Raw genomic sequence first — 15,184 nt, forward strand, 5'->3', positions numbered from 1 at the left:
TAAAGAGGAAGGGAGGGAGGGAGAGAGGGAGGGAGGGAGGGAGGGAGGGAGGGAGGGAGGGAGGGAGGGAGGGAGGGAGGGAGGGAGGGAGGGAAGAGAGAGGGGTTGGGAAGCAGGGACTGAGCTCCAGAGCTCTTGGAAACTAAACCCGTCCAGCCTCATTGGCTAGAATGAGCACAGCCTTTTTCTGAGCCAGCCATGGCAGGAGATAAAGGAGCTAGCACATTTGACTTAAACCAAAGTGTCAACTATGAGGGGGAAGAAAAAAAAAAAACCTAGGAACTAAGCCAAACAATTGTGTGGGTTTAGTCTTCTACACTGACTTCACAACTGTTACCAGGTTTATAATTATTGATCTACTGATTGCTTTCAAACCAACTACTGAAAGACTGTGAAAAGCCCTGGTAAGCATAGATAGATAGATAGATAGATAGATAGATAGATAGATAGATAGATAGATAGATAGATAGATAGATAGATGATAGATAGATAGATGGATAGAAAGAGAGAGAAAGAGAGAGAGATGTATATATACACGTATATATAACCCTGATAACTTTGCCTTCACTATGTATGTGACGAAGAGAGTTGATCTATTTTTAGACTTTAAATAAAGAAGTCCAAGATCATTTTTTTAAAAAATTGGAAGCAAGAAATGCTAGGCTCCTGCACAGCTGCAGATCAAACATCAGGAGCTTGCTGCTCACTTTGTCTTGGTGGCAATGAATCAACCTTCAGAAAGGCTGTTGGTCAGCCAGGCAGTCACAGGAAGCTGAGACAGGAGTGGCACGAATTTAAGGCTAGGCTCAGCTATATAGTAACAAGCTAAGTTGGGTTACAGAGTAAGATTCTGTCAATAATAATTATTATTATAATCATAAATGACATGAAGTTCAAGATGAAAAACTGGAATAATGAGAAGTGTGTTTTGAGTTTTAAGTGGATCACCTGAGCATGTGGCTTACGCCTTTAGTCCCAGCACTCAGAAGGCAGAGGCAGGCAGATCTGGAGCTGGAGGCTAGCCTGGTCTATACAATGAGTTCCAGGATAGCCAAAGTCGCATAGAGAAACCCTGTCTCAAAAAAGGGGGGAGGGGGAGTCAGAAGACATCCCTCACCTCCCTAGCTGGGGAGACAAGAGCACTCTCACCATGTAAGAATGCCCACTGAGAGACACAACAGTGCTACCCTACTGACAATCAGCACTTCTAATCCTACCCTCTTCTACATAGCCTGATGATGGTATGCCTCCTATTGTCCTGAGAGCCTAAATGCCCAGCGGCAGAGCTCGGGAGGGTGTCAGCCATTAGTCATAAGTTTTCATATGATTCATGACACAGTAGTCTTGTTAACTGTTATATCCTCAATTGCTCTGCATGATATATGGCACATGATAAAAGCTTAATATACATTTGTTGACAACAAAAAGGACTGTGCTCTCAAGGAGCGATATAAAACCCAATACCACATTCAAAGCTTCTACGAATGAGATTCAAATTGGGGTACTTCTCCATGTTGACCTCATTGAACAATTCGCACAGTACCGTCATGTCAAATTTCTTCTCCAGTTCCTCCAGGGCTCTGTAGATCACTTTGTCCACAGGGACCAGCGATCTACAGGAATCTAGCAAATCCTTAAATAAAAATATTGAATAGAGAAAATTTCAGTGCAGGCTTCCATGTCACAGAAGAGCCCTAGAAAAATAATTATAGTTAGGGTACCTCAATCCCCTCCAAACATATCTTCTAAGGGGAAGCTTTATATTTGCATGACTACTTCATGAAACAAGTAAATATTGTCTTTTGAAAGTAATCACTGGTGACTTTGGGATACCATACTCATTTATATTACATGTAAGAAGGGCCAACTTTGAAAGGGAAATATGGGCTAAAGGTCAACTATGGGGCTATCTCTCAGTGGGTGGAGGCACTTGCCATTAATCCTGGTAGTCTGAGTTCCATCCCTGGGACTCAGATCATCATCTGAATCTGAAGAAGAAACCAACTAGCCACATTTGGTCTCTTACTTCTCCATATGCACAGCACCTGACTCATACAAATATGCCCACACAATACAAAGATACACACACAGCTCATAAGTAGATAAACAATATATTTAATTGTTTTTAGATGTGTAGAGGGGCTGAAGAGATGGCTCGGTGGGGTGAGAGTGCTTGCTACTCTGGCAGAGGACCCAAGTTCAGTTCCCAGCACCAACGCAAGAGCTCACGAACATCTGTAACTCCAGTTCCATGTGATGATTCAGTGTTCCTTTCTGGCCTCCATGGGCACCAGACACACAAGTGCTATGCACACAGAGATGCAGGCAGAATAGGTGAACACAAAAGAATAAAAATAAATATGTTCTTTTTAAAAGACTTATGTATTTATTTTATGTATGTGAGCACACTGTAGCTGTACAGGTGGCTGTGAGTCTTCATGTGGTTGTTGGGAATTGAATTTAGGACTTCTGCTCGCTACGGTTGGCCCCACTCACTCCAGTCAACCCTGCTCAGTCCCTGCTCGATCTGGCCCAAAGGTTTATTTATTATTATAAATAGGTATACTGTAGCTGTCTTCAGACGCTCCAGAAGAGGGTGTCAGATCTCATTATGGGTGGTTGTGAGCCACAGTGTGGTTGCTGGGATTTGAACTCAGGACCTTTGGAAGAACAGTCAGTGCTCTTACCCGCTGAGCCATCTCACCAGCCCACTTTTTTTTAAAGGAAGGTAAACTGATATATATCTCATAGCAAGACTACTTTTGAAATAGACTTGGCAATCTATTTTGTTGTTGTTGTTGTTGTTGTTTGTTTGTTTTTTGGTTTTCGAGACAAGGTTTCTCTGTATAGCCCTGGCTGTCCTGGAACTCACTTTGTAGACCAGGCTGGCCTCGAACTCAGAAATCTGCCTGCCTCTGCCTCCTGAGTGCTGGGATTAAAGGCGTGCACCACCATGCCCGGCTGGCAGTCTATTTTATTAACAGGACTCGTTCTGGCCTCCTGGTTAACCCTGATTTGTCATGAAGGAAATAAGAGGTCCATTCCCTCTAATTTCGAACCCTACTGGAGAGTGGCATATTCATAAGGCAAAAGAAACACTAGAGGGGCTAGAGAGATGACTTAGTGATTAAGAGCAGTGGCTGCTCTTCCAGAGGTCCTGAGTTCGATTCCCAGTACCCATATGGTGGTTCATAACCATTTGTATAACTATAGTCCAGAGGATCTGGTGCATTCTCTTTTGATTGCCAAAGGCACCAGGGGCACAAGTGGTACACAGATATACATGCAGACAAAACACTTACACCTGTAAAATAAAAACAGTGTTTTTAAAATTTTTGTCTGAATTAAACACTCTGTACGTCTTATTGTTCTCAAAGCTAGGTTTTTAAAATAAACATTTACTAAACTAAAATGTACTAACTGAAATCTCATGAAGTCAGTTTGATAAAATAATTGGACAGTTCATTAAAATCACCTTTGATTTTTAGTTTATTTCTTTAGTTTAGATTGATTTAGTTTTAATTGCATATATTACATGGTATGAAATGCATGAGACATTGCTCATCCATGGAGAACCCCTATTCTGACCTAGCTCATCTTCAGCAATATTCACTGATGGCAGAAGTTGACATGGAACGCCATTCCCTCAGATAGAAGCAGTACCATCTCCTGAGGCCTTGGCTTCTCATCTCCCTTAATCCCTAGAGAGAACACTTCCAGAAATATCTTCATGATAAGTATCAGTTATAGGAAACCCAGATTTTAATTTTAATTCATAGTTGATGAATTTATTATTGTAACTGATACCTCTACAAAATGCTATGAAAATCCATGAGCTTTCTTGGTCAAAATTTAGTCCTGGGGCTGGAGAGATGGCTAAGTGTTTTAGAGCATGTGTAGCTCTTGCAGAGGACCTGGATTCCATTCCTAGCACCCACATCAGGTGGCTCACAACTACCTGTAACTCCAGTTCCAGGGAATCCGGAGCCCTTTTCAGGGCTCTGTGGGTATCAGCTCCTATGTAAACATGCACACATGCACACATGCACACACACACACACACACACACAGGAACACATAAACACACACATGCATGTAAGAAACGAAATCTTTTTTAAAAATTAAGTCCAACCTTAAAACGGTGTCCGTCATCTGATTTGAAGTTTGAATTGGGATATCAAAGTGTAACTTAATTTGGAGCTTGTTTACCAGGTTATGATGAAGTAAATTTACTTACTTCATACATTTTACCAGTGATGAATTCACGGTCTCGGAGGCTCTCAAGAAAAGGAAATGTACTTCTTATCGCATTAGAAATGGCCACTTTCTGTGTCTTGAAGTGCTTTAACATACATTCAATGAGATGCATCTCTGTGTTCTCCTGTTCAGTGGACATCCTAGAGGAGAAAATACCATGGGAAAATGGTTGTCAGTACAATAGATGATTGTGGAAACTATAAGGTTTTATATATGAAAGAAAGACTTCAAAGAACAAACATACATAAGATAAATGTCTTGAATTAACCCCAATGCATCAACAGCTGAACTGGAAGCTATGGGTTCAATCGAGGGAGACCCTGCCTCAATGTACAAGATGGAGACCGATGGAAGAGGAAGCTCTGCATGGACCTCTGACTTCCTCACACATGTGTACACACATATATGTGCATCTGCACAGACATGAGCTCTCACACACGTGAATGTTTGTATATACATGCATATATACTGCAGACCACAGACATACAAAAAATAAAGTTAAACACAAAGATAATTATGATTTTAAAATTCTACTACTTGTTGTCCTCATATAGAATTAGTGAAAAGTAATATTCCCACCGAAATATATAGAAATATTTCTGGAGGTATTGTTGATAGCTGAAAAATAGAAGCCATTGAAATGGCCTTTAATTGGTGAGTAGAAAAATAATAGTAGACAATTTATGCAATGAAATATTATGGAATAAAAAGGGACAAAATGCTAATACATTCTACAATGTGGATGAATTTCAAAAACATTTATTCCTTAATGAAAGAAAACAAACACAGAAGGCTAAATAATGTATAATTCCATTTGCAAGAAACGCCAATAAATGAAATCTATGCAGAAAGATGTATTAGTGGTTGCTTGACTTAGGGGAACAAGAATGGACTGCACATAGCTGCAAGGGATTCTTTTAGGGATGGGGGAGGTCTACATCCTAAACTAATACTGTGGTGCTGGGTGTACAGCTCTGTAGAAAGTCATTGCATTTATATTCAAATACATAAAATGAAAGTGGACACTCAAAATGCTGCACAGAGTGAGAAAGGCTGCACTGTTTTCTCTGGTGTACAAGCAAAAGAGGAAATATGACTAACACACAGTATGTCCTGTTTAGTTTGGATTATTAAATTGCGTTTGTTTGGTTTTTGTCAACTTGACACAAGCTAAAGTTCTTTGAAAAGAGGAACTTCAATTGAAAAAGAATACCTCCATAACGGTTGCCTGTTAGGCATGTCTGTGTGGCATTTTCTTGATTGATGATTGATGTGAGTGGGCACAGCTAACTGTAGGCACCACCACCTCAGGACAGGTTGTTCTGGGATATGTAAGAAAGCAAGTTGACCAAACCAGTAAGCTATGCCACGGTGTCTGCTTCAATTCCTGCCTCCAGGATTCTGCTTGAGTTCCTGCCCTGACTTCCATGATGGACTATGATGTGGAACTATAAGCCAGTTAAACCCTTTCCTTCCCAAATTGTATTTAGTCAGAGTGTTGTATCACTGCCACAGAAACCACGCTAAGAGACTACCTGAGTGATGTTTCCACAGTCTGACTAGGAATGCCAGGAAGTGACAGACAGCATTAAGTAGAACAAAACAACAACAACAACAACAAATCTTGTTGATGTCAGGATGTCTATGACTAAGTCCCCAATACAGAATGACCAACCAGCAACTACCACCCACCCACAATCAAATACAACAACTGGAAGATGAAACTAACCTTACCCACAGGCCACCAAAGCCATGTGTGAAGGGCAAGAGAAGCATTGGCTTTGGCTGCATTGTCCCTCCTCAGTCTCCTCCTTAGCCTTACCAAGATTGTGACCCTGGACCTAAGGTCTCTCTATACTGGGAACCAGTATAGAAACAAACATAGAGCTCCCCAGAACTCTGTCCCAGTGGATGTCTCCATCTGTCTTGCTCAATGAACACTGAATGGCTCAATAGACCACTGGAAAACAACAAACAGAGCAGAATGATAAGATGGGGGGGTAGTTTTGCAGCTGTGTCTCCACTATCAGTGGCACTCTTGGTGGGAGAGCCCAGTCAGCTGTTCTGCTCTGCCAAGGCAGCCCATCTGTCCAAGGAACATACTTACCATTCCTGCCTAGCCAGCAGGTCAGTCTGGACACACTGCCTGTCTGCCTGTCTACTCCCCAAGACAGTGTGTTGTCTCTATCTCATAGCAGAGTGTTATTTGGCTCTACCTAACTAAGCAGCAAGTAACCCCATCTGGCTCAGAGCCTACCTATGGCCTCAGCTAGCAAATAGCCAAACAGGCAACCTGGCTAACTTCATAGCATAGCTTCTAGACTTAGTAGACCAAGGATCCCAAGTAATCACCAATTCCAGGCTCAGAAGAAGCCAGCTGGTGTCAGAGATATAATGGGTAACACAACTGACAGCCTTTCCTTCCGGTGAAGGATAGCTTTTGGCACTTGTGTCTAAGGAGCATAAACTATCAACTTGTCTGGCTACTGAGCCTCCTTTATATAATTCATGAACAGAAAACCAAGCCAGAAGACATTCCACAAGTGTCAGGTACTTCCTGTCACTCCATGTCTTAGTCAGGGTTTGTATTCTTGCACAAAACATCATGACCATGTAGCAAGTTGGGGAGGAAAGGGTATATTCAGCTTCTACTTCCACATAGGCCTTAATCACCAAAGGAAGTCAAGACAGGAACTCACACTGGAGGAACTCACACATGGAGGGATGCTGCTTACTGGCTTGTTTCCCCTGGCTTTCTCAGCTTGCTTTCTTATAGAACCCAGTACTACCAGCCCAGGGATGGCACCACTCACAATGGGCCCTTCCCCCTTGATCACTAATTGAGAAAATGCCTTACAGCTGGATCTCATGGAGGTATTTCCTCAAGGGAGGTTCCTTTCTCTGTGATAACTCTAGCTTGTGTTAAGTTGACACACAAAATCAGGCTTTACACCCCCACTTAGGTGAAGCAAAGCAAAAATTTCAACATTTGCAAATGGATAACTGGAGTACATCTCATGAATAGAATACAGGACATATCACCCCCAAAGGACGCAGAAAAAGCTTTTGGCAAACTCAGGATGCTTTCATGATAGAAATCAACCTCACAAAAGGTTTTGTTTTAATTCATCCCATTTAGACTTTCCTAAGTTTAGGAGCTGATGTCATTTATCCATTTGAAAAATCCCATTAACTTTTCTTTACAAATTACTCTTCTGTTCCCTCTATTTCTATGTTTTTGTTTCTCCTTTCCTCCATCCTTCTTCCTTCCTTCCTTCCTTCCTTCCTTCCTTCCTTCCTTCCTTCCTTCCTTCCTTCCTTCCTTGTATTGCAGAACATCTGGTTTCTTTTCTTCTAAAAAAGACATTGTTTTTCATTTATGTATATGAATATAATAACTGCATGTATATTAGTGTACTACATGTGTGCTTGGTGTCCATGGATGTCAGATTTTCCTGGAACTTCAGTTATAGGTCTCTGCAAACTACCATGTTGGTGCCTGAAATTCAACCAGCATCCACTTAACCGCTAAACTATCTCTCTAGCCCGGAGAGTAATAGACTTCCTTGGCATAGGCAGACAGATCTCTGGGTTCAAGAGTAGCCTGGTCTATAGAGCAGGTTCCAGTATAGCCAGGGATACACAGAGAAACCCTTTCTTACCAATTCCTCTACCCCACAAATAAAACAAGAAGAGGAAATAAAAATACAATAGATGACAAAGGGACTGGAGACGGGGTAACATAAGACTTAAGGGTCAAGACATTTGAGTCAGGGGCTGTTGAGATGGCTCCATGCAGAGGGCATGGGTTGGACTCCCATTACTCACATGGTGGTTCATAACCACACATAACTTCTGTTGCTGGGCATCTGATGCCCTCTTCTGACATCTATGGGCAACAAGCATATATGGTGTACACTGCACATAAGTGATGCACAAATGCAGGCAAAACACTAATACAGAAAACCAAAATTAATAAATCTCATTTTAAAACACACTTTATACTTTTAAAAGAAATAAAAGATGAGCCATTTTCAGGGCCAGAAACTTGAGTCTAACCACTTTTACAGATATTTGGGACAGAAACCAGCAACCACACAGGGTGACAGTCAACAGGAGTCCAGTCCTACCACACTCAGAGACCACATACCATCTTCACAATGAACAAGAGGAAGGGACAGACCCATGCTGGAAATGCTCCAAGCTTAGGTCTGTGCTTTCCTCTATGTTATGTGAGCTCTGCCTGTTTTGAAGTGTTCTGTGCTGCTGTAGCTTGGGAACAGCAAATGAGGTCTCACAAATACAGTGTGTCTCGGTTAGTGTTCTCTTGCTGTGATGACATACCATGACCGTAGCAACTCTTAAAAAAGAACGTATTTAATTGTGGCTTGCTTACAGTTTCAGAGGTTTAATTTGACTTGTCAATTTGAATTGTCATCAGGTCAGAGAGCATGGCCAGATGTAGAAAGATATGGTGATGGAGAAGTAGCTGAGAGTTCTAGATCTGGACCAGCTGGAAGCAGGAAGAGAGAGACTCTGGGATTAGAATGGGCTTTTTGAAACCTCTAAGCCAACTCCCAGTGACACACTTTCTCCAACATGACTATACCTCCTAATCCTTACAAGTAGTACCACTCCCTGGTGACTAAATATTCAAATCTGTGGCCCTATGGGAGCCATTCTCATCCAAACCCATTCACACAGTGCATTCACTGATCAGGACCCACTGTGATGACACCTCAGGCTTTATGGCAGAGGGGCCACCATAGCCAATGGCAGAGAAGAGAGTGCCCAGAAACCAAAGGAATATAGGATCCCTTGGTGATTGATTGATCAATGATGTCCTTAGAAACTGACCTCAGATAGAAAACAAAAACAACACCCAGGTTACACCTTGTGGTAATCTAAGTGTGGTGTGAGCAGCCCAATGTCCAACCATAGTGATGGGGTATAACCACAGCAACCATATAATAAACAAAGGACAGTGGAATGGAAGACCCCGTCTAGAAGAATGATCCAGAAGCTATAAGGAAAGTCTTCTCAAAGCACTTAGCAGAGCAGAAGAACCAATGTAGACACATGGTGAAGATGGGCAGGGAGTTAACAAGGTTGCAGAGATGTAGGTTACAGAGGAGCTTACAAAACCATGGAGATGAGCTAGGACCCGTTGTAAAATTTATATTATCCTTCACCACAATGTATTTCTTTAAAAATTAGAAATTAGGAGACGGAGAGATTGCTCAGTGGTTAAGAACACTGGCTGCCTTTCCAGAGGACCCAGATTCAGTTCCCAGCACCCACATGGTAGGTCACACCTGTCTGGAACTCCTGGGAATCTAATACACTCTTCTGACTTCCTGGGACACCAGACATGATATGCTGCACAGACATGCATGCAGGCAAAGCCCTCATACACATTTAAACAATGAAATAATATTTAAGATTCAGTTAGAAATCAGGACTAGCTAGGTGGCTCAGTGACTTGATCCCCAAGTGTACAGACTTGAGCTCAGCTTCCCAGAATTCACATAAACGCTGGATGCTACAGCAGATGCCTGAAGTTCCAGCACACCTGCAGCTCCATAGGTGGTGGAGGCAGGGGACTCCCTGGGAACCTCAACTTCCAACTAACCTAGTGGACACAGGCAAACAGGAGACCCTGCCTCAAACTCAAACAAGGTGCAAGGGGAGCACGATTCCCCACATTGTCCTCTGATCTCCACACATGTGATATATAGATATATATATACACACACATATATAGTGTGTGTATGTATATGTATATATTGCGTTAATACACAGATACACACACATAATATATATATGTATATATATGTGTATATATATATATATATATATATATATATATATATATATATATATATATATATATATATATTGGGTTAATACACAGATACACACAGACACACATATCCCGAGCTTATCCCCGTCCCGCGGGAAATAAACACAGGACACACCAGATTCTTCCACGGTTAACTTTTACTTCTATATCATATTGAGGTAGACAAAGAAAGCTCAGAAAGTGTGTGGCTTAAATACTTTTGGTGACGTGTCTAAACTAGGACTGGTAGCAACACCCATGATCCTCATGCACCCTGGGGATAGGTTAAAGCCCCCAGAGGTTGGGCAAAAGCCCCGGAGATGGACTGGTGACTTTGGCTGGCTGTGCTCTCGCAGCTGCGCACAAAGAGGTTTAGCACCATCTAGTGGTGGCACATATATTGCAGCCCTTTACACACACACACTGCATTCACACACACACATACTCACATATACCCAACACCCATACACATACACATAGACTGCATCCACACACGCACATATAAACAACATTCACACACATACACATACAGTGCATTTATATACATATACATACACCCACATACTCACTGTCTTAGTTAGGATTTTACTGCTGTGAACAGACACCATAACCAAGGCAAGTCTTATTAAAAAAACAACATTTACTTGGGGCTGGCTTACAGGTTCAGAGGTTCAGTCCATTATCATCAAGGTGGGAGCATGGCAATATCCAGGAAGGCATGGTGCAGGCAGAGCTGAGAGTTCTATGTCTTCATCCAAAGGCTGCTAGTGGAAGACTGACTTCCAGGCAACTAAGGTGAGGATCTTATGCCCACACCCACAGTGACACACCTACTTCAACAAGGCCACACCTCCAAAGGGTGCTACTCCCTGGTCCAAGAATATACAAACCATCACACTCACACACTGCATTTACACACACATGCTCATGTAAGCACAGTATTCACACACACACACACACACACACACACACACACACACATACACAATACTGCATTCGCACACACTCGCTCACACAAACACACACTACATTCACACACAGAGATTTTTTTTAAGCTGTAAAGGAAAGAAACCAAGCTACTAAACATTAAGTCATTGTCATGGGGGAAGACCAGGAGACAGCCTTACACATAAAAAGATTAAAATCCTAACAAAGATAGCACAGGAGCAGTGAGAACTGGGGGGCTAATGTGGCTCCAGGGTAGAATCCTTTTGTCTAAAAAAAGAGACAGACGAAAAGAAACAAACTTTCCCTGAATAAAGATAGATTCCCACATGTTACCTGAAGAACACAGAACTGTGATCCAAACAAAACAAACAAAAACTCATGCCAGGCCAGGTAGGGCAGGCCTTTAAGCCGAAGGACTCAGGAAGCTGAAACAGGAAAATTACAGTTTCAAGGCTATCCTGGGCAACTGAATGAGATTGTGTCTCAAATTAAAAAGTAAAGGGAGGGCTGGAGATATAGTTCAGAGGTAGAGAACTTGCTCGGCAAGCACAAAGCTCTAGGTTCAAAGGCAGCCACGGCAAGCAGAAACACAAAAGCCCCAACACCCCAAGGGTGCTTGATTTTCTCAGTGGCTTCCATTATCACTTTATTTATGGATGTGTCTTTCTTACAAGATCAATACTACAATTCAAATTTAACTTTGTATAAGAGGAAACCCACTATACACAGTGCCAAAAGACAAGGGAGAATATAGCTACGGTTTCTCAAGACATTTAGCCAGTGCATAGAAGAAGTGCATATAAAAACCACATAGGGGTTTTTATACAAGAAAAATAAATGAATTAAATCTGTTAAAAAATAAATGAACACCTGACTAAAGATATCGAAAACAGACCAGTGCTGGAGAGGGAGCTGAAGGGCCAGTGCATAAGAAACGCAACCCATTTCCTGCTTAATAGAGAGACTGCAAAACAGCACACATCTCTATTGCCTTTGTGTACTTGGGCTGAGAGAGGAAGACGCCTCACCTCAGTAGCTACTGGCATGGAAATGCATAGACTTTGCCTCCTCAGCAGCCCTTTGGCAGCGTCTATAAAGCAAGTAACGCCCTTTGTCTCGGTAGTCCCCTGATTATATCTTTGATTCAAGACAAAATACTAGTCAATAAGCATAATGCATTATATGGCCAACGTTCCCACAGCTTGTGGGTGACAGTCAACAATGGTAGTGAGCGAAAGTTCATCAAAAGGAGACTGGTTTAAACTGGTTTAAAATTCGTGGAAAGGACTGGCAAGCTGGCACAGTGGAAAAGGAGCCAGCAACCCAGCCTGATGACTTGGCTCAGATCCCAGAAGCCACACGGAAGAAGGGAGGTACCACCTCCTCTATTTTGCCCCCTGACTCCATGACACACGCAAAGCTGCCGCACGTGTGCACACATAAATAAGCATTACATTGAATGATACATTTCTTGGTTCATATACAAGTGCTCTGAACGGCAGGGAGCTGTGAAAAAGAGTAAAGTAAGTGTACCCTCATTACATGGAGGACCTCGCCAAGGCTTCTACTCTTTAAAACAGGCTAAGGCTGAAAACACCGCACACCATTACAAAATGAAAATACGCATTAATGAAAACAAATTATACATGAAATGCATTGGGAAAGATAAAGGGGCTGGAGAGATAGGTCAGCAGTTAAGAGCAATGATTGTTCTTCAAAAGGACTGGAGTTCAGCTCCCAGTCTGTCAGCTCATAGCCATCTATAACTCCAACTACAGGGGACCTGACATCCTCTTCTGTCCTCCAAAGGCACATTCCCTAATAGTGTACACACACTTTTCTCTCTCTCTCTTACACACACACACACACACACACGCACGCACGCACGCGCGCGCGCCCAATAAATATTTTGTAGACAATAAGAAAGACCCAGGTATGGTATTGTACACCTTTAATCCCTGTACTTGGGAGGCAGAGGCAGATGGATCTCTATTGTAAGTCCAAGTCCAGGCAGGTTTACATAGCAAGTTTCAGGTCAGCCTGGACAACATAATAAAAAAGACCAAGAGACCGTGCCTTAAAATAAAAAATAAATAATATAAGGAAGATTGAGCCCAAGGAGTGGGCTAAGTATATGGGGGCAGCTGAGGGGTCTTATCCTTTCTATATTTCCACAAGTTTGAAAGCTTATAAACCACATTTTATTATGAAATGGTCCTGGTGGTCTAGGCCTGTAACCTCAGTCACTCAGAGGCTCACAAGTTCAAGGTCAGCCTAACCTATACACTGAGTTCCACACTGGTGTGAGTAACTTAGCAAAACCTTGAGTCAAAGTTCTAAAAAATAAATAGAGATATATAATCAGGCATATTCAAAGCCCGAGGTTCATCTGCAGTACTGAAAAAAAAATGTATTACTTCCTTTGTACTAACAAAAACACTGCCCAACATTATTTATGCATAGTAGCGCATCTGAGTTACTGGAGCAAACAGAATTCTACTGTTTCCTGCCAGAGCTAACATCCACCTAGAACAGAAAACTAAAGGGAAATAGAAATATGTGGCTTGCCCTGACCTTTGCAATCAAGGCCCTTTCTTGTCTTTTGTCTTCCTTGGATCGAGGTCTGACAGTAAGAGCTTAAACTATGAGTGAGCCTGGGCACAGCTTTCTTGGTGACAAGTCCTGCCAGACAGGTAGGAGAAACAGGGCAGCGGGTGCCAACTGTTTACCCAGCATCGTCTGCTATTTGGACTTCTTCCCTGAGGTGACTTTCCTGCAGGAGTCCTGCTCTAATGCAGAGAGAGGCAGAGGGACTGAGACCGCTTGGGTCACAAGATAATAACAGAACCATGCCACAGGAGTCCCTGTCAGCTGTGGCCAAAGTCTCCCTCTGACAGATGAGCAGTGGTCATAAAGACAGTTATGACTTGTGTACAATCTGGCAAGCTTGTCTCTCTCGGCAGCGGATATCAAACTCAAGTGTTCAGGTATGCTGATGTTCTCTCTCTTTCTCTCTCTGTGTCTGTCTGTCTGTCTGTCTGTCTGTCTCTGTCTCTGTCTCTCACTCTGCCTCTCTCTCTGTCTCTCTCTCTGTCTCTGTCTCTCTCTCTCTCTCTCTCTCTCTCTCTCTCTCTCTCTCTGTCTCTCTCTCTCTCTCTGTCTGACTCTTCGCCTCATCACCCCCAAATCTATCCCCTCTCATTATAGGCCAAAGCTACTTCATGTCAGGCGGTTTGGACTGACTGAAGCTTGGGTCACTAATTCAAGACATAAAATCAACAGTGTTGTCAGAGGGAAAGGTTACAGAGGGAAAAAGACCCACCTGGGGCTGCCCTTGCTCCCTTCCATCTTCCACAGCTGCCTGGGGCCTGGGACAGTGAGCTCTGATCCCTTGGTGTCTGCACAGGCTTCTGTGTGTTTGCTGTGGGCCACAGCTGAGAGCAGGAAGTGAGCCCAAGCACTAAGAAACCAGAGAGGGCTCCGCCCTGATGGGGAAAAGAAAAACGAAAGTAATTCTCTAATCTCAAGGGTGCTGCTGTGAGATCCTGTCCCATCCATCATTTTTGGAATGTTGTAGCAGGGAGGAGAAAGGGGACCTAGAGGATTGCAGAAGGGTACACCAGGACAAGCTGAGCCAGTTCCTGACAGTGCCTTCTTTATGGAAAGATGGGACAAACAAACAAAACAAAACAATTCAAAGCCCTCCACAGAAACTCAAACTGTTCTCTCTTGCTCCTGTGTCTAGGAGGGGAGCAGGGATCCCCCCAGGGTTGGTTGTCATGTCCCTGGCTGAAGTGAATTGGGTAAGGAGACAGCAGGGAAGGAGGATCAAACACTTGCAAGGTATCTCTCAGGCCAGCAGGAGACCCAGGAATGTGGCCAGGACAAGATTTCTCAGACCCAGGATTGAGGACATCCCCCAACTCCATAGACATTGGGTCAGAGCAAGACTTGGGTCTCTGAAGACTTGTCATCCCAGCCTAGAAGTCAAAGGCAGGAGGAAGCTGCAGCAGTGGCCACCAGGGCATGAGGACAAAGATGTGGTCCTACCTTCTGAGGTGCAGATATGATAAGTAGTGATGAGCTGTCACCTCCAGTGAGTCTTTCTAGGAGGCCCCTCATGGATCATTAGGATAT

General features: G+C 43.0%; 1 protein-coding gene and 1 pseudogene across 2 annotated transcripts in view; one reads left to right on the plus strand and one right to left on the minus strand.

The window, feature by feature from the left end:
• Positions 1 to 519: 519 nt before the first annotated feature.
• Positions 520 to 14,492, minus strand: Gm2619 (predicted gene 2619; annotated as a pseudogene). The gene is made up of 3 exons (NR_165476.1): positions 14,370 to 14,492; positions 4,238 to 4,397; positions 520 to 1,633 (listed from the first exon to the last, which is right to left on the minus strand). The product of NR_165476.1 is annotated as a predicted gene 2619 (transcript).
• Gm7592 (predicted gene 7592) overlaps positions 13,945 to 15,184 on the plus strand; it is a 228,850-nt gene continuing 227,610 nt past the window's right edge. The window contains exon 1 of the mRNA XM_017313618.2: positions 13,945 to 14,034. The gene's annotated coding sequence lies outside the window, so the exon portion shown is untranslated. The remainder of the gene's footprint in view (positions 14,035 to 15,184) is intronic.

Source organism: Mus musculus, chromosome 1, assembly GCF_000001635.26.
Source record: "Mus musculus strain C57BL/6J chromosome 1, GRCm38.p6 C57BL/6J".
In the NCBI taxonomy this organism is placed as follows: Eukaryota; Metazoa; Chordata; class Mammalia; order Rodentia; family Muridae; genus Mus; species Mus musculus.